This window comes from Orussus abietinus, unplaced genomic scaffold, assembly GCF_000612105.2.
Source record: "Orussus abietinus isolate OABI.00-Male unplaced genomic scaffold, Oabi_2.0 scaffold42, whole genome shotgun sequence".
In the NCBI taxonomy this organism is placed as follows: Eukaryota; Metazoa; Arthropoda; class Insecta; order Hymenoptera; family Orussidae; genus Orussus; species Orussus abietinus.
This window is the reverse complement of record NW_019394787.1, coordinates 898,400-919,277: the sequence shown is the minus strand read 5'-3', so window position 1 is coordinate 919,277 and position 20,878 is coordinate 898,400. Positions and strand designations below refer to the sequence as shown.

The 20,878-nt window shown below is 47.2% G+C and overlaps 1 protein-coding gene across 2 annotated transcripts in view; it reads left to right on the top strand.

Annotated features, from left to right (window-relative positions):
• Positions 1-459: 459 nt before the first annotated feature.
• The window catches only part of LOC105697334, a 47,519-nt gene continuing 27,100 nt past the window's right edge, over positions 460-20,878 (top strand). The window contains exon 1 of one of the 2 annotated variants that reach the window (XM_012420574.1): positions 460-561. The gene's annotated coding sequence lies outside the window, so the exon portion shown is untranslated. Of the gene's footprint in view, positions 562-5,141; positions 5,212-20,878 lie in introns of those variants that run through there. The other variant, XM_012420575.1, reaches the window with a different exon arrangement.

Sequence of the window (20,878 nt, the reverse complement as noted above, 5' to 3'; positions counted from 1 at the left end):
CGCGATTTCGTCGCCCAATAAAAAATGTAATCAAAATTCAATATGGCTGGCTCTACTGGACCATTAATTGAACATTTAGGCGGTATGTGTTCCGTGAAGTATTCTTATCTCGTTTCCACGTCCAATCGATCGAAGCTGTAGATACTCGAGGTCAGTATGTTTCGTGTTTCCAGTTTATCCTGGATTTTCTTACTTCCGTGTACCACGTGGTCTGGAAATCGTAACGATTCCGCCCGAACCGACGATCGACCAATGACAAGGCCGAACGGCGCATCAGGTAGCCAATCGGCAACGTCGGTTTGTCGAGGGTGGGGGGAGGAGCGTCTGGCTACCTCGAGGCGACAGACGGTCGCTCAGACTCTCAGTCGACACGCGGCGCTCGACGCGAGCGGTATGCGTCGCGCTCTTGTGTTAGTCCTAACTTCTAATCGCGGTGTCTTTTCGCATTTCGCCGACTAAGGAATGTTCAAGGGAAGTGATCAAAGGACTGCTTCCGTGAAAACGGACATTTCAAGAAGCTTAAAGTAATTCATCCTAAGGACATGCAGTTGCTGATTACCTGTGAGTCGAAATTAAAACACATAAAATTGTGGCGAGGAGCAGTACGATAAGACACGAAGAATTGCGACGTCACTGTAAAATAATTTCCCGCGATAAAGATCGACCGTTAGTGGGACTTATTAATAGAAGTGTGCGATTGTAAATGTTCCCAGGTTATGAATTTTGATTAGGACCAGGTTATGAATATGGACTTACCATATATGGCCTGTTTATACTCGCGATATTTAGGTGACAAGACAAATTTTCAAATTTTGCAAGTAAATATGAGGGCTGTAAGGAAAGTCCTGTACCCCTGAAATTTCAATTCCTTAAAAATTTATCTATAAATATTTTCAAAAGTTTTTGTGAAAAATGAAATAACGTGGATGTCAGGACCTTCCTTATAGCCTCCATACTCGCGTTGTAAAATTTTAAGTGATTCGATACACCCAATTCGGAGACACATTTTTAGGGATATTTTAACGTTTTGATATATACATAGAATGACACTTTCATAATACCTTAAATATTCAAAAGGGAAAATTTTTTTTTTTTCAATAATATCCACGTGCGTGAAGCTCGTCGCAAATAGATTTGATTACTCAGGGCGAGCTAATTTCGTTCACACAAAAAGCGATCGGTACCTTGCAGATATTTTAGGGGGTTTCTTCGTATTTGGTTACGCACCCTTGTGAAAACATTTATATTTTCATTTTCATGCGACTCGACGAGCTGTTTGCCGGCATCTACGCCGCGTGACCGCCAAGCGTACACATCGATACGATTAATTCGGCCCATTGCTTTTGTCGCGTTGAATTAAATCAACTTACCCACCTTTAGACCTTGAATAATCAAGGTAAATCCACCGTAAGTATTTCCCCTCGCGAAAACAGAAAATAATTAAATTCAGTCGGCCAAATTGCTTCCCTATTAATGAGCTCGTAACGCGAAATTAAATACCTCGAGGTAGTCCTTACGTTGAGAATAATTGAGGTGGATCTCGGGTAAATATTGTCGCGTCTGCTGGTGAATGCCGAATAATCGCGGAAAAGTGGTTAAACTCGGTTGGCCGGACGCGACGAACCCCATTGAAAATTCCGGCTGACCGCAGCCGGCCATTTCTACTGTTGGTACTATCCGGCCGCTCCTTTGTTAAGAGGCGCTTTTGCGCGTTTCCAGGTCTCTAAAACGTGTTAACATCAAGGAAGTTAATCGACCGTGGATCCGGATCCACGAGATCTCAGTAATCGCGTATTCCCCGATTATTCACCGATTATGGATTCGTTTAAAGTTAGTTCTCAATGTCTTCCTAATCCGGTTGAATTGTAGAAGCACAGTCTATATACCGAGGAAACTTTCCCTGGGGATAAAGTTTCGGTGTCTATCGATACTTCTGAACTTAGCTCGAAAAGTGAAGAGGAGTGGCACCCTTGATCGAACAGCACAGGACCGTCTCCGGGAAACTTTGATTTTTCCATCCGATTAAAGGCACCCCGGCCTCTCCTCGCTCCTCCACATTTTCCGAGAGCATCATCGCTAATTCGCTGATAATCGAGTCTAGGTGGAGGTAAATAGCTTCCGAAAAGAGGGTAGCGCTAACTCGTTTGTTTGGTCGGTAAGCCGCTCAGGGGCGAGGTCGGACCCTCTCGCTCCTCTGAGGAAGAAATCTCGTTTGGAGAAGTCTCTCCCTCTTCTCTCACCCCTTCCCTCGAGCAATCTGTCTTCGCTTTTACGTTCTTTTAATATTTATGGAACACCCCTCGGCATCGTAGGTCGCGTTAGGGACCGTTCAAGGGCGAGGAGTCGCCTTTCTAAACCCTATGCACGTGTACACGATTCGCGAGGTTCGTTCTTGCGAAAAGTACGTCCCCCTATGCAACCGAATGGGATGCCAATCCCGTCGGCCAGATCGAATTCGTTGAGATTAATATTTATTGAAGTACTCGATGACGTGAGAGACGCGATTCCACCCGCAGGAAAATATTTCACCGCCGTAAAAAGGAATTTGACCAGCTTCGGTTACTGTAACTTCAACTTGAAAATGGGCCAGCAACATTTCATTTATTTCTTACGTTTGCTAATTTAGAAAACATTTTTTTTTTCTTAGGAATCCCTCGCATGTTTACATCAACGTTTGATGCAACTGTGAACACTTTTGCGGAGCTTTGAGTCGTTGCTTTCCATTATTCGACGCGACGAAGCACCACCCGGAGAAATATGCTCCGGATGAAATATGAAAAAGGAAAAGAAATGGGGAAAAGCGGGATTACTAACGCCTACACTTGAAACAGAGTCTAAAAGTGCCCTCCTAGGCCCTATTCTCCCCGCTTTGCCGTGCCGGGTTGGGAAGCTTCCAAATTTTTGCATGTAACTCCCGCGGCAGGAATGAGCGAGAGCAAGAGGATACTTTGGTCTACCGGTTGCCGGGAAAGAGCAGGTTTTTCACGAGGCGGTCCCTGCGGCAGAGAAAATTCCCTGGGATCAGAGTGCTCGTCAATAATTTCACGTTACACCCAGGATATATTAAAGCAGCCGTGGGAGTTACGGTAGGTTTCATACGTCGAGTTTAAACGTAATGAATAGGTATTATTCCACCTCGGCAGGGAGAATGTGGGAGCGTTTTTAACTGTGGGTTGTCGGGCCGCATAAAAGTTCACGCCACGAGCGAGAGAGGCTGACGGTTAATCGATGTCAACGGTTTTTCGTACATTCGTCATTTTTTTAAATGACAGCCCACGTGGACGGACGAACCCTTCTGGAAAACGTACACTCGGTCAGGGTGACTCCCATAAATAGTGCCCATCGCTTTAACACCAGAACTACCGGCGATTTTTGTTGTGTTGTATATGATGAACCATCTGAAACCAGTCACTTTTACTGGTCTTGGTAGTTCTAGGGTTAAGGCCAGGGTTACACCGTGCGTTTTTGCGGGACCGGCGAGACCCAATGTCTCTCGAGCAGTCATTCGATCATCCGGTCCTGTGCGGCTGGATGCGGAGGACGTGGCGAAAACGCGTAACATGTTTCATATTGTGTACAATCGTTGTCCACTTTTCCAGGTAATCGGATCGTACTCGCCGATTCTGCAAAATCACACGGTATGGCCCCGACTTTACGCCGCTACGTGAAAACCGCAATGACGTCCCCGGGTCATCGTTTCGCGAATTGAACAGCGGGACATGTTCCTTACCGATATGAATAATTCATTCAGCGGAGATTATTCGATCAATCTTCCTTCCTGAAGGTCCATTCTGACTTAAACGAATCTCGCGTTAAAGTGTAACAAAAAAAAATAAACAAATTCCGAAAATGACCATTTTAACGTTTTTGAGGGTCTCAGAGGCCCTGAATTTTCCAAACGTCAGAGAACCCATTAGAGTCGAAAATCCCAAATTTCCACGATTTCGGAATTTGTTTATCCTTTTGAACAGCTCTAGTTTTTGTAAAAGAAAAATGCCACAAACAAAACTCAACATGACACAAACGTCTACATGACAGAAACATTCCAATAAGCCTGTTCATTTTGTTTGTGCCTCAAACTGTATCCCAGGTTCACACAGCCGTGTACGACTGCGCTTTAGTTGAGTCTCTCAAGAGAATTATTGATTCTCTCAAGAGAATCCCATAATTTCATGGAAACGAAGGACTTCTTATGGATTAAAGTCATTGCCTGCCGCTGCTTTCAAAGGTTTCAAGAATCGAAGGTGGTAAAAGGGCCGTCATGATGAAAGTCCCTTCGCAGGACCCGTTACGTATGTCCAATTAGCGATGTAATCGCTCGTCGTTGCGCAACATCGATTGGGCGCGATGAAATAAGAGAGCTCGTAATATGCTTATATCACCGATAAGTTCCCAACGAAAGCTTTGCGCTTCCCGAAGCGAGCGAGGGCCCAGCGAAAAGAAAATGACTGTTACATAATTTTCTCGGATATGTTAATGTCGGCGCTACCGCCCTTCATAAATCTCTCCAATTGCGCATTTTGCAGAACATCGTGTGCGCCCCGGTGACAAACGGGCGTTTGCACCACATATAATTAAAGTTTGTGGCTACTTGCCTTTGGCTCGTCCGTCCACTCTGTCTCGTGCTGAAAACATCACGCGTATGGTATAAATGCTTACTTTCTCTCATACACTGAGAAAAAAAATAGTAGTATACGTTACCGCTATAGTTATAAAATAGGCACCAGTCCCTACGAACGGTGTGTGATATACAACTACGGAAACGAAGAATAATTCTATAAATTATATTCCTCCTTTCTGCAGTTACACTTTCGCCTTCTGTATTTGTATGTCATATCCCTTGTTGGAATCGATGCTCGTTTCATAACGACTTTTTATTTTCTCGCCGTAGACGCACAATATACTATATCTCGAGGAGTCGTCTAACGAGGCTCGAAATTGGGAGCATTTGGTTGTCATTTTGCGGTACTCGCGATGCAAGACGAGATCCGTCGAACGTGACGTGCGAACGCTTCGCTTCGATAACGCAATCAATTATGCGGTATTTGCGCCTACGTAAACAACGACATGTGCACTCTATCGGGATGGCCGCGTTTGTTTGCCGTCTCCGTAATTATTCCGTATTCTGACCGCGCCGAATGGGGAGTCTCTGGCATTCGGAATCAGCTCTCGGCGTGTGTCTCTTCTTCCGCATCGCGTCCAGGTTTAAGGGTTCGTACTCTAGGTTCGATTCTACATTTTGAAATTTTATTAATTCATTTATCTTCATTTAGGGCGATTATCGCCGATTGGCCGATTTCTATAAATAGGACATACGTGGAACGCGTCGGTTAGCACGCTTTTCGTGGCGTCCCCTCGCCGACGTTCTCCGACGTTATTTCGAGAAGTTGTCCAATCTTGGCACTAATTGCTCTCCGCGGCGCTCGGTCTAAGCAGGCTTCGGTAACTTGGCCGCTCCTCGGGCAAAGTCATCGGGGAGGTTGAATTACTCACCGGCGAGTTTGCGCCGAATTTCGCGAGACCTCGGAACGCGCCGTTAATCCGAGCCTTTCCCAGCCACGACGAAGGGAATCGGATTTTAAAGTACCTCGAGCACCGAAAAGCTTAACGAGTTGTATGCCGCAGAGGCGTTACCGATGAGCTTCTCGTATCGCGAGACCGAGTCGGGGGACGCGAGGTGGAAAAACGATCCGAAAACTCCGCAATCGCGGGCAATAATCGCCGGGACGCGGGGCGGAATCTACCGTGTTTTCGGAGATCTTGAAAAGTTGGCCCCGGGAGTTTGGTCGATTTTCGCCCCTGAAAGAGATCACACTCGGGGAGGAAGAAGGACTGTGGGAACTGTACACCCAGAGGAGGAAGACCTCGATTTATCAATCAAGAGACCTTGAACGCGCGAAAACGTACCGAAATGTATAAAAATGCGCGAGAACTCCCTGAAAATCTCGAAGTCACCCCGAAACGCACCGCATCGTACTAAAATTCACCAAAACGTGTGCCAAAACGTGTGCCAGGATATCGTGCTCCGAGAGTCAAATGAATCCCGTGACGTAGTTCATCGGCCACCACGATTTGGACTCGGCTCCGATTTAATTCAAGAGCCGAAAGGGCCGAGTTTCTCGGAGCTCTTACACCCTGGAAGACCTCTCCACCTAGAAGGCCAACTTGGCCGACCTCCGCGGGCGGCGCCGAAACTGTTTAATGGAGTTTCGAGCTCCACCTCGCTTTCGGGTCCCAGGAATGCCCCTGGCAGCAACCCGCGGTTTGCGTCGCATATTAAGGCGGAATTTTTCGTCCCCGCGTAACCTCGGGGCCTTTGGAAGCCGAAATTCTGGGGTCCTTCGAAGGACGTCACCTCGCGAAGGTTGGAGCCTCGAGAGCCTTTGACGAAAGACGCACGGAGTTGCCTACTTTACGAGGAACTGAGAACACGTGGGCGAGCGTTAACGCCTCTGGGAAATGTCGGTCTCGGACCCCTTGGATTTTGGGGTGGCGATTAAGGTTGAAATACCGAATACAGGAAATACGCGTATACGAGCTCGGAGCACCCTCGAATCGAAGGGCCCGGGCAAATTGGAGGTTATTCCGGATATCAATGTACGAAAAAGATAAGCCAGGCTCGCCGAGGGGTGCAACCCCTAAGCCACGGTGTCATTGATCCCGACTGATACCCCATAAAGCCGAACTCCTCTTTGCGCCCGGATAACGTGGAGAGTGCGTTAACGATAATAACACCCCTCAAATTGGCCATAGTGGTCGCGATCCTCTTTCCGCGACCCACGCTCTCGCTCTCTCCGTCACAAAGGATCCCCTAATCATACAAATTGCACCGATGCAAATTTCAAATGGCCCCGACTCTTCCTGAAAGCTCTCGCGGAGGCCGGAGCTACGGGGAAACCCCCTGTTTTCGGGAAAGCTCGACCGCACTGGAACGTTTTCAATTTTCCGATAATGAAGCATTACCCACAGTGGCGCACATTATCGGACTAATCTCAGGAATTTTGCGCCGGAGGAGAGACCGTATGGAATAAGTTCGGCTGAAGATAGAACAAGTCGTCAGTCGATTCTAGTCTTTCGTGAATGGTTCCAAACCGTCATGGACTGATTGGAAAGATCGTATCAAGACTCAGCCAAGTCTCCCGGGGTTACATAGACCCATTACGATGGGTAATTACATTCGTAATTAAATTCCCACTGATTGGAATTTTAAAAGGCCCCGATTTTTTTTCTGAAACCTCTCGCGGAGACCGTGGCTGCAGAAAGCCCCATTTTCGGAAAAGCTCGACCGCACGTGGAACGGTTTTAATTTTTCGGGAAATGTAGGCTTGCTAAAAATTACGTGCATTGTCGGACGAATTTCAGGAATTCTGCGCCACAGGAGGAGAAGTCGTGTTGAAGATTGGTCGTGCCTTTTGCCAGTTCTCGTTTTTAGACAACGGTCCCAAACCGACGTGGACTGGTTGGAAACGACCTGTCGAGGCGCGGTCAAGTCTCACGGGGTTACACGGACCCATTATGACGGGTAAATAACACGACGTACTCGCAATGAGAACTCGCCAGCCCTGGAGTTCCGTTCGGGGAGCATTCCACCATAGCTCGTCTATTGGACTGGCCACGTGGCACGCGGCAATTTAATCCCATGTGGACGTCGCGTAAAAAGTATCGATACAACGAGAATAGGAAACATTGTTCGACCTCGCTGGAACAAACGTGCCGACTCGCCTCGCGTAATTTGTTAACGACGATCGCGCTCTATGCGACATATTTTTAACCGATTTATTTATCGGACTAGTAGACTATTTAATATTCCTATGTGGTTATTTTAATCGTAGGAAGTACTAAATTCGATCCGTGTAAATGTATGTTTGTACGTTCACCATGCATACTTTTCGGTTCCGACCGACCGATTTTGACGACTCTTGTTTAGTTTCAAAGAGAGGACGCTTCCCTGGTGGTCCTGGGTAAATTTCGTTAGAATCCGACCACGGCATGTGGACAATATGAAATACCCGATAACAATACTTGCAACGCGATGGGATTAATCAACTAATGCGTATAAGTGACTTTTACTCAAGTGGCGTTACGTGATATAACAGAGCTGATGAAGAAAAATTGGAGGTCATGAAGAGGGTTGAAGCAACAATATTAGGAAAAAAAAAAATGTGAACCGTTTTCAGAAAAAGGAAAGTATCTTTAGAAAGTATAAAATAATATTTATCTATCTGGTTTATTTTTTAAATTTATACATTTCCAATTATACGCGTTCGTGATGAGGTATAAATCTGGATCATCTATCCAAATCATCTGAGACTATGAACGGGCATCTTGACGAATGCCTTTCATTTCGACTCAGGTCGTGTGAGAAATAATCCCAGGCAGTTTGCTTGCTTTTTAAACTTATACATTTCCGATTAAACGCGTTCGTGATGAGGTATAAATCTGGATCATCTATTCAAATCATCTGAGACTATGAACGGGCATCTTGACGAATGCCTTTCATTTCGACTCAGGTTGTGTGAAAAATAATCCCAGGCAGTTTGTTTCGTCTCGATTGTACGTCCACATTTGTATGCTCGTTTGTCTTCGACTTGCCTCGAATGCGTTCGCGATCAGATGTGTATCCGATATACAGGGATCCGAAGCATCGATGACGGGATGGAACGACTTAACGGGCTTGCGAGATTTCGACATTGACGGGGCGTTGACAATGACATGTAAATTATGGGCAGGGAAACTCTCGACACCGGGGGCGACTCCCTCCCTCTGAAGGCGAATCGCGAGGGCGATTGCGAGGGGCTGTTAGGGCACTGTCGTCGACGGGGAAATTATTGGTTGCCCTGCGTTACTCGATCCACCTTTCGAGTGGGTTACGCTTGCCAAGAACATCGAATTGTTCAATATAACGGAGAACCGAGTCGATGGTAGCGAGATATAGGCGACCGCGTCGGGGAAAAAGGGAGATTCCTTCCAAGGGGCGTCGAGGGTCGACTTAGTCGAGGCGGGGTCGCGACGACTCGAGATTTCAATATTCCGAATTTTCTCACTAGAGTGCCGATTGCACTTCTATGTTTTCTCGAATTAGTTCCCTCGATGGATTACATCGACAGGGGAGGAAACTTTGTCGAGGGCAACCCTGACGACATTCGGACTCCTCAAGGGACCTGTTCTGCACGACACTCATGACGCATTTTTCATTTCTTAATTAAGTTTCGCAATGGATTGCGTTTTAAGCGCCAAGAATACGTGTATATAAACGCGTTTATTGTAGATCATTTCTTCTTTGACCAACGTAACGTCGTTGATACATTGAGAGTTTGAAGGACCTCGGCAAGGATAACGTCGGGAGACTTGGAACCGGTAAATGATGACCTCGTTACCAGGCAGGAGGTAAGTCGCGGTAATTAGGACACCGATTTACCCTCTGCCAGGTGGAATTTGCTGGCGATATCGAATCTATTCAATATACCGATGGATCCTCGATCGATATCCCCGATGGTTCGATCCTTGATGCCGGCTAAAGGACGAGGCCGCGAGTGTCAAATGTCGCTTCGGGTAGAGTACGGACGGAGAGGAAGGGAGGGTCCTTCCTCGTACTCACGGACGTTCCCCAAGGATACGAAGTTTCTCGAGAAGGGGAGAGAGAGAGAGGGATACCGGGAATATCTTGCCCGATCGATGAGAAATCTAAACTATATCGACCCCGTTCCCATCGACGACTCCTCGAATCCCTCGTGGCACATCCTCTTGCAGCTGCCCCTACTTTTTCAACCGAGCATCCCCCTGTCCCTTCTGGCCTGAATATCGTTATTAATTCCACGGCCCAGTGGCACGAATGAAACTCAAAAAGGCGACAAATCGGAGCGGCCGCAAAAGCGGCTTCGCCGGCACGCCGTAGCGAAGGGGCCCCCAACGAGAAAATAACCCCATCCCCCTTGGGATTCCATTTTTTTTTCCACCTTAATCGTTCGATCGATTTGTTCGTACGTACGCATAAAAGCATCGGCCAAAATTTCTTGTTTTCTCATATTTTCGCATTTTCGAATTATCGAATTTTCACATTTTCGCAATTTTCGCATTTTTACATTTTCGCATTTTCGAATGTTCGTATTGTCGTGAAAACGTTACACCGACAAATATCTCGTCGGCCGCGACCCGAAGGCCAGGTCGAAATTCATGGGAAAACTCGATCACTGGCGCGATGCAACGAGTCACAAGGGTGACTCCGGGGTGAGCGCTATAGAGGATTTGCTGTCGTGGTCGTCCTGGACGCTCGTACGAGCTAGGGCTGCCAGGGCTGCCAGAGCTGCCAGGGGCTGCCAGGGGCTGCTCCGGGGAAAGGATGATGCACATTGACCTCGATAACCTGACCTATATTTCCTGCCGAGCGCAGGGGTGGCGCACCCTGAAAGGCTGCCGACCCCTTCCAGCCTCCGCAGCGCGCGCACCTTCACCCAGGAATGCTAATTAATATCCCGGGTAATAAGACGACCTCGGTAGATCGAATCGCGAAACGGCTCATAGACGTGGACTTCGCACCCGGAGAGATTTTTTAGAAATCGAAAGAGCCCTTTGACCGATAAGTTCGGGGGCAGATCGAAGGATAGAAACGCAACATCGATCCTGCACGTAGAATTACGTGAAATAGTCGGAATCATTACTTTTTACATGAAATCGAGTTCCAGTTAAAATAACCAGAATTCATGACATTTTAACTGGATTAAATTGTTAAACATGTCCTTACTGTATTTCTGGTTAATAGTTATAAGGTATCTCTAGAGAAATATTATCCGCTCGCGTTGGTACGTTTGCCGAGAAATTCTAAGAGGATTTTTTCTTTTTTACCAAGAATTTATCTAGTGGGTTAGGATTTTTTTATCACGGTAACCGTATATTCTCTTCTTCGAGTGCACTGTTAATTTGGGCAGGACCGTTCGTCTCCTTTAAAACGGGACACTTTTAATTTTATTCCTGTAATTATCCTATTCGTTATCAGAGAGGAAAAATGAGGATCTATTAGTCGGGCACGGCTTCAGGCAGGATGAGACCCTAGATGCTTCCGTCTCTCTTGGATTCTGTAGGTAACTCGTGCTCCTCGGTCGCGACCCCGGGGCGGGATGTCCCGGTAGTTCGAAATCGCCGGAGGGGTGCACGGTAATTGAAAGACTCGACTAATATAGAAGGTGTCCGCGTACCACGAGCTGTACTCCACAAAGGATAACGAGAGACGGGTATGGCGACTCGAGTGGCAAGAGTCGGGTCAACTTCTCGATTCGCAAAAATTCAGTATAAAGGATCTTCGACAATGTCTTGCGACATTATATCAATGTACGCGAAATAGAAATATTTGGTCGCAGCGATACAATTTCTCTCGGTTCAACGATATCATATGTTCACGATACGCGTAACCATATATTTGGTTGACGTGATAGAAATTATTTATTCATTTTTGGTTCACTACATCAAATATCTATGTAGATCGCATCAAATACTACATTAATATTTGGCAGGTGGACTAAAATATCTGAAATTGGCAAGACGAGTTAACTGAAACACTTCATTTTATCCAAGCAAACGAGAGTTCGGTCAGGCGAACTAAAATTCGATCTACTCATCTGAAGTGAACCAAATACGGTCAATCAGACGATTTTGTTCAATCAATCGGATTCTGTTTTCCTGCGAGTGGATATTTTCGCTGCCATTTGGCCGATAAAAATATTCCTCCGAACGAAATTTGACGTCGATGGAGATCGTGGATAGAGGGTTAATTGAGCTCGAGGACTCGAACAAAAATGGATACGAATTCCCCCCCCCTCTGGGTTGTAGGAGTCTCGTGAGAGGCAATGAATTTTTCTTGCGAACGTCTCGTAATCTCGGCCACAACGCGAGCCGAGCTCGCTCTTCGTTCGCGTTTCTACGCGTAAAATGAAATATTTCATCCCCCGTAAGTTTCACCCCNTAACCGCTTCGCGCTGAACCCCATAAATCGCCGTCAAGTTTTACTGGGTCACGAAGACGCCTACGGCGAAGCCCTTAAGCGATCCTTAATGAACTCCCAGATCGCGCAAATACGAGACGCACGGGGGATTCCGAGGGATTCGAGATGCTTTCGAAAATCACAACGAACGACCCGAGGGAGGACCATTTCCGGGAAGGAGACCATCCCCTTTTCCCTCCGAATGGCCGAATGATCGGGTATCACCGATAGGGGGAGGAAAGGTGAAACGGGAAACGTTTGGAATGCCTCTCGCCCCATTCGTCCGTATCGAAAGGGCGGATCGAGATTCGACTAGTCCACTCCATTATCTGACTTATGGGAGAGAATCCAGGACTTCACATTGGATAAAAAAAGAAGAAGAAGAAAATAAAAGTTTATCCAAACTTCGCGAGTCAGTGCTCGGAGTTCTGGCGCGTGAAGCAAGGCCGATTAAACAAATACCCCTGGCCTGGGTTTATTTATTACTTGTTGTAACTCTCTGCAAAGATCCGAAGAGGATGGAGGTTGGAGGTCGAACAGGAGAGGGGAAGGCAGGAAGGGAGAAAAAGGGTCCTTGAACGTGACGGATCGAGACGATGTCGATGCGAGCGTTATTCTGCCGGGAAGGATAATTAGTCGCGATACTAGGACGATAACGGCAGCGACACCGGGAGGCGTCTAATTCAGGACGTGGGCAAAGGACCGGCACCTTCGAAATGGCAATTACGCGGGACTGGCCTCCGATCGGGCGACCCTGTCACGTCCTGCGATCCCTCGGGACCCAGGATTCGTCGGATTTATAGAGCGGCCGCGCCGATCCTGCAGGAACCGCCTGGAACGCGAGTGGCCTCCGAGAATCGACACAATTCTTCCTCGGGGTCGTCAGGAAGAGATGAAATCGAGTAAACACGATTTTTCTGGAGAATGTTATAAAATAAAGAGATTTTTTATGTGGGTCGTTATCTCCTTTAGTGGCAAGGTCGCGGCCAATTGGCCGAGTTGGCCAATTTTTTTCCCCTTTCGGGGAGAGGAACGGCACGCGGAGCTCGTCCTCGAGAGCGTAATTCGGAGTCCTCGACTCCGTAATTTCATATTCGGCGGGCTTTTATTTTCGCGAGGGGCAATTATCTTTTTTGCATTTTCCGAGAACTAGTGAGAGGAAGAATGGTTTTCGGTGAAAGTTGTCTCGAGAAAAGTGGCCCCACCGTCGGGTGGAATTTCAGGCTAATTTCGAGCACGCGCGATATTCGATCGGAATCCTCACGGGATGCCTCGATAATCTGCTCCGATAATCGCGATCGTCCTGGAGTATAAAACGGGGGAGACAGAGAGACTCCCTTGGGGACGATTTCTCCGAAAGCTCGAACGGCTCGCGACCCTGAGCCACTTTTCCGCCCCCGGGGTTAAGATAAATAACGCCGGGCGTTATGCAGCCGCTTTGTCGGAGTGCCATCTCCAGCGTCAGCTGGAGCGACTGCACAAGAAGAGGATCCTTCCTGGGGGGAAATATTTTCCGAATATTCGCTAGAATCTTAACGGAACGCCGCCGCTAAAATGTCACCCCGTAAATGATTCGATGAAAGGCATTCGCGTCAAAACAAGGGACATTCCCTCAAGGGGAGAGCCGCCCTTTGTTATTTCCCAAGAAGTTTCCACAGATCCGAGGAGCCGGCTTTGCGGGATTTATAAGCGCTTGTTACGACACGAAAGCGAAGTTGGAATCATTTCATTCACAGTTGCTTCGGCCCTTGTTTCGATTGAAAATGATGCACGCCGGCGAGAGGGCGAGGAAAATGGAGAAAAGCAACTTCCTGGTTTCAGCCATCCAAGTCCCTAGCATCCTGAAGGATAAGCTCCATTTTTCCCGAAAACCGAGCCGGCGCAAAATCTACGAATCTGGCATATTAATAGCACATAAACGGCACAAAGTGATGCGATATAAAAAATTGTATCTTGCTCAGTGGAGTCGCGCTTCGTTGTTTTTCCAAGGAGTTTACGCAGGGGAGAGGCGACGACTTTGCAGAATTTATAAACGCTTGTTGCGGCAGGAAAAAACGGTTGAAAACGTTCCATTCGCGGTTGCTTCGGCACTTGTTTCGATTGAAAATTTTGCATGTCGGCGACAGGATAGGGAAAATGGAGGAAGGTGACTCGCTAGTTTTGGCCGAGGTCCAAAACGTCGGTATCGCTCCTGGAGCTGAGGCTAGCGAATCCGGATTTTATGCCCGTGCGAACCCATGGGGTGAGATTGCTCGTCCTTCTGCGCCACCCACGCGTACGAGCGTAACGTGTGAAGAATGGAGAAGAATGGATTGCGCCAAGACTCTGTGCCTCCTAGTCTCCATTTACGTGGTTTCTTGAACGAGTTTCTATAATAGTACCCGAAATCCTTGCGGGCTTTAATATCGAGAAATAACGGAATTCCCGAGAACTCTCTCGAAGACGTTTCAAGATATTCACTCCTAGGAAGCTCTCACCAGCCGGGAAGTAATTGTTGAATACGCCAGAAAACATGTCGGCAATTTAACCGAAACGACAGGGAGGGCCGATTGCACCATCCCTAATTTGCGTGAAATTTCTTACCTGTAATTAGTTAATATGGTAATTCGTGAAATTCGCGTTGCACCGATTAAAATTAGGATAACCGAAGTTAAAAATTTGCTGTTAAGTAACCACCTTAAAATGACCGATTAATACTAATCACGCGATAAATAATCTTTGATTAAGCATTTTAACTCGAACGTTGGCTCGGAGATTTTCGAGAACGAGAATAATTACATACACAATCGTCGTAAACGGCGGATAAAAAAATCTTTCGTGCGCCGCAAAAATGCTCACGTCTGGCCCACCTTTAGAGTCGCCACTAAGAAACGTAATTGCGTCTCCGGCTTTTTTTAAGAGCCTGTTTTCGTCGAGGAACCACCGCTGTTCGGTCAAACTCCGACGCCAACGAGCCAATAAAAAATGCTTTTATCCCCGAGGTCGGTGGGGTCGACGAAATTTCTCTCCCGGGACGTGGGGCGAGTTTTCTCGTCCGAGTGACAGTGCAACCCGTTTCGGAACTCCCGGCCACTGGACCGATTCGTTCTTCCGCGGTTATCGGAGGAAAATGTCCGCGCGATTTGGCCGCGTATAGCGTGAAGAGAAAGCGTAGGAGCGGATGAGACTGGGACTTCGGAACGATCGCATCGATCACTCCGGGGATCGATCGCGTTGGCTGGATTCAATGGAAACCGGCCGGTGAATTATCGCGGTCAGCAAGTCGCGCGGATCGCCGTTGACAATTGCTTCGATAATAAATTGCTTCGGATAAATTTGGCCGAATTAAGCGATAAATCGGCCGCAGCCGCCCGTCTATTCACACCTCCGAAAATCGTCGCCATGAAATCGATTGAGCGTCGATCCTTCATCGATCGACGCGCAAATTCGTACCCCTGAAAATCGCCACCGTGTAATCGATTGAGCGTCGATCTTTCATCGATCGACACGCAAATTCATACCTCCGAAAATCGCCAGCCCAAAATCGATCGGGTATCGATCCTTGATCGATCGACGCGCGAATTCGCGTCGGCGGAGGCGCAACTGCGGAATGGCCGACGCGTGGGCGCGCACGGAACTGTTTTTTTCCTTCGTGGCGCCTGTTCTGGTTCACCAGGGGGGAAATACCCTCGCTTTACTTTAAACAGTTACTCGGCCTCGACGACTCGACACCGGCTCGGAAAATTCCCGGTGAGTGACCCGGATACACGACTTCCATGACCTTTCTCAACCTGGTGCCCGACCTCGCGGCTCACGACGTAAAGCTCGCCCCCTCTCACCCCTTGAGGTCCTGCGGAAGGATCTCGTCCTCCGGGAGCTCGCTCGACTCCGCCCTCTGATGTCGTGACTTTTTTCACCCGGCGGTCTCTCAAATGAGATCGTGGCTTGAAATTTCACCCCGGAATTTGTATTTCCCCAGACGTCTCTTCCTGTCTCCCTGAGTGAAGTGGCTAGTCTGGTCCACGAAAACTAACTTTAGGTTCAATCGATACAACTTTTGTTGGTTTAACCATAGAATATTACGTGGGCAACCAAATATTTGGTTGGCATGACTAAACCCCTTGCTCAATAATTATTGATTGACCATCGAACATTGTAGTAAATCCTGCCAAATAGGTACTTCGGTACATTTAACCCAGATATTTAGTCTATTATCTGAAATATATTCTAAAATTAACAAAGTGATTTAACCGAGACGCTTTAATCGATTGAAGGAAATAGGTTTGGTAAAGTGAACTAAATTTCTGTTTACTCGTCCGAAACATTTCCTTAAATTAATCAAATGCAGTCGATCAAACGATTTTGATAAATGCGCCGATTTTTTTTTTTCTGCGTGTAGATGATTGTAGTTAAGCTAGTATATTAGTTAAGGCTTAACATTTCCTGGCGGAATAACCCCTGGAATACTTTTTGCAACTATTCCCGCTCAAAATGGTTATATGAAGGCACCGCATCCTTTGGATTTCGGAGAAACCTGACTCGTCGATCGTCCATTCTGAACGATTTCGTTCTCGGCGCCTTTTCCTTCGACCGTGGGAGACTCGAAAGATGTGTACTCGGCAAGCCATTCCTACGAATCGATCCCGTAAACGCGGTTAATGTTCCTCGCAGGCTGCTGACCCCAGGGTTACCTCGGGTTCGTTCAAGGTTCGATTGATGGTCCCGCTTTAGCCTCTACCTTACGCCGGTTCTCTACGAACTAGGGTGGGAAAGTGATCACGGGCGGCTCGAAAAAATGCTATTTCTACATATTCCTTCCGACTGCGCCCCTGAATAGCGGATTCTCCGCAACGGCCTTGTCCACTTCTGTTCACTGTTTTTGTTTCGCTAGAGAATCAAAGGGGAGAACTAGGCTTTATCAACCTCCTCGACTTTATCTAGGGAGGTCGCGTCCGTCGGGAAAGATGCAACTTTTGCCGGCCACCCGGGATGAGAGCTTTGATTCGATATGTTGATCTGGGAGTGTTTCGACGCGATCGATCGCCTACTGTAATTCGAACTTCATTTGCTTATTAAGGGGATGTGAAAGTAGCATCCGAGGGATCAGTCGTTCGAGAAAAATTTTTCTCCGAACCGGGTGTACCGAAACGCCTCAAACTTTACAACGCGAATGTGGAGGCTGTACGGAACGTCCTTCATTTTTTATAAGAAAAATTTTTAAATCTCTATGAACAAATGTAATTTTGTATTGAAGTCAAGTATTGAAATCTCATGGGGGTTCGAACCTTCCCTATAGCCTCTATATTCACGATGTAAAGTTTCAAACGACTCGGTACACCCAGATCGCAGAAAAGTCTCATAAACGAGATCTCATTGATGTCACTTTCGCATTACCCGTGCCACTTTTTGTCGGCGATGTAAACGAGCGAGTGGGTTAAACTACGATCGCGGTTCTGCCAATTCGTCATTCACAAAATTCTTGACTCGTTGTATTTATCTCTACGTTTGACAATCGAGATCTTTCGATGTTTGACTCGACGCTGCGTAACCAAAATCGCCATCTCGGTAGCGTATGTACGTCAAGCCATTGAAGGACGAAATTACCCGAGGGTTGCGGTGCAACGACGGTGGAAGTCGGAGTCGAGCGGAATAATTGACAATTTGACACCGTTTACTGACCGCCAGGCCGATCGGTATCTTGCGGCAATTCCGTCGGTCCGTGCTAATTACCTTGACGCGTAAATTTCCTAATTAGCAATTAATTGATCCCGCTATCGTGCGACTTCGTTACGAGTTTCGCAAACCCTCGAGCGATTCGTTGATAGCGTCGTCGTCGAAGAAACGGCAAACTCCCAGTTAATGCGCCCGAATCAAAGGAAGCGTTAATTAAATTTCCACTTACAATTAGAAAGGGAATTTATAACGAAACATCGGGAAATAATTGCCGCGCCGATCGTCAATTTTCCGGGGATCTTCCTTCCGGCTTCGAGCCGAACTTGTCCCGCGCGTTAGCGGATTGGATTTTTATTTATAAGACGGGGTTATGTAGAGATTTATTTCGACACGGTCCTACTTATGTGCCCCGGCCATCTCCACTCGATCGAATTGTTCGGAATCCATTCACTTCCGGGTTACATTAAAATTTATACGCAGGACCACCCTGCTCCTCGGACCATCCCTCGTTCCTCCCTTGGGAGCTGCTGCTCGGAGGTGATAAATTATTCTCGGCTTCGCTCAAGCGCGATCCTTCCGGCTTTATTTCCGCGCCGAGTCCAGAACTTCGTTCCACGGGATGACCGGAAGCGCGGCGTTAATGAAAATCTGAAAACCGTGGAAACGGAGAACCCCACCGATGTACTCCATTCGTGGGGTAGATTAGAACGAAATGACACGGGACCCGTAAAAAAGGACATTTGACGACACGTGTCACTTTGGCAGGGACGGAACAAAGTCAGTCGAAACGAGCCTAACCTTACTCGGGAAATCGACGTAACCGTAAAACTCAACGTACTGCACGTACGTACCGGCGGCTATGTTAATACCTATGTGCCAGCAAGGTCGAACATCGAGCCTGATCGATAGAATCGGAGTCACGGGACGAGTGGCTCTCGATGATAATGGCTCGACGATAAGGAAAATTCAGTTCAAGGGAGCCAATGATTCGCTGCCGTGATATTTTTTCCGCGTAACCGGAGGAACATGTTAAGGCGGCATGAAAGTGATATCTCAGGGATATCGCGTTTACGAAACTTCACCGAACTGAGTGTACCAAATCGTTTGAAACTTCAACGCGTGAATGAACTCTAGGGAAGGTTCTGACACCCATGAAATTTTATTTTTCTATTCAGGAAAGTAGAAATAATGAACTTAAACAACCACACTCAGGAAATCGTGGATTTTAATGCTCGACATCCCGTGAAATATCAGTTGAAAATCGAAAGGAGAAATCAGTGGAAATTGTTGGAAATCACATTGTCACAATTTTAAGGCCGATCGTCACTTGTTACTAAGTATTGCCTTGCTATTTATCATATGACATTGCTATTTATTATACGCAATTGAGAGCTATTGGTTTTCAAAGGAGGAAATCGTATTTACTGATTTCCGAGTGAATGGCCTCTCGGCGAGGACTCTTCTTTGAGAATTCTCGGTATCCAGGAGGGTGCAACCAGGAACGAAGCCTGCACTTCGGTGCAGCTCTCTTTGCGAGTTAACAGGACGAGCCTCGGGAAATAGGCGAGGAGGGCGAAGACTGGCTCGAAATTTATCCCACCCGATGCCGCGGGTTAGGATTCTCCTGAACCGCCCACGTGAAAGCTTAATGAATTAACGAGTGAATTCGTTGCGCGAATTTCCGCGCGATTGCGCGCACTCCTGGTCCTCGTTTTCTCGGCCGGAATGGTTGGAGCCCCCGTTAAAAAGTCGCCGCTGGAATTGGATGCGCCCCGACTCGGAGATGTAAATGGGGTCCCGGACTGCTAATCGAGAATTAAATCCCACGTCCTGGAACCCTCGCGAAAAATATGGCTACCCATGAAGTCGTCTCTTTTCTTTATCGAAGCCGATTAACGCCGAACGTAAATCCTGAAACTCGAGAAGAAAAATCATTTTCTTAAAAGGGAGCCGATTCGAAATTTTATCATTTTAGCTCTACTTTGAACCCTCCTAACCTAAGGGCCAATTGCATCAACAGTGATTAACAATTTCTTAACTGCGACTAATTAATTTCGAATGACTGAAATTCGTGTTGCATTTATAAAAATTACGCTAATCGAAGATTACAATCCGCTGTTAAGTAACCACCTCGAGTCGCGCGTTCAGGTTTAATTACGCGATAAGTAGTCCTTAATTAAGATTTTAACTCGAATAATTGGGGAACTTGCCATTAAGGTCTAAAGTATGATCTCAATGAAATAGAATTCACCTAAGTTAACATTTTGATCCTGCTTAGAACTTGTAATTGTAGGCGCTTTAAATGCATTCTGAGATAATATAAAAAATGGTAACTACTATATAATTGAGGTCCCATTTTAGCCCTTAGAAATGGTACATATTTTCAGTCTTTCTATTTGTAGGCCTGAAGTAGGACTTGATATGACAAAGTCGAAAGATACGCAAGTTCAAAATAGGGCTAAAATCTAGACTCGCCCTTCTTACCCTTACCCTTTCTTATATGATCTCAAGACCCGTTTAAGATCTACAATTACGGGTTCTAAGTAGGATAAAAATTTCATCTCGAACTTTCTTTGGACTTTTCCGCCACCTCTTATCGCCAACATCTGGCGAGTCGAGGCGATATAATTCTCGCGGCGATCGGCTCGCGATGTTCGTCGTGAGAATTTTCTTTACGATCCTCGGAAAGGGACTCGAAGGCGGAAGCCCGGGGCACGCCGTAAACCAGTTGGGGCAGCTGGAGCAGCTGGAGCAGCTGGTGCTGGCTGACTTTTAGAGTTTCGGGAGGGGCCGCGTTAATAAAGCTCGACCCCGCGCTTTGCCGGGCTTGACCGGCGGCGAGATTTCTTGGCCGGGAGGAAACTCGACGTTCCCTCGACGCGACGCGATTATGGCATTAAAGTCGCGATAACGAAGACCCGCGGCCCGTTTAACGACGGCGGAATAACGGTCGAGATATTTACTGCCCTTCGGCCGCGTCCGCGGAAATCGTTCGGGCGGAAAATGGTCACGCTCGGCGAGGCGCTTATTCCACGTCCCGTCCGTTTCCCCACGGATACGGCTCGACTCGGGGAAAATAAGATAAACAAGATTAATAAGATTAATAAGACGCGAGGAGAAATATCCCCAGCTTTCGCCGTGCCAGTATATTTCACGGGATATTTGAACGAGACGTAAAGGGTGCTTTTTGCGGTGGTCGGGAATTTTTCGCAGGGTGCGGAAACACTGCGCGGAATGTCCCCATCTAGATTC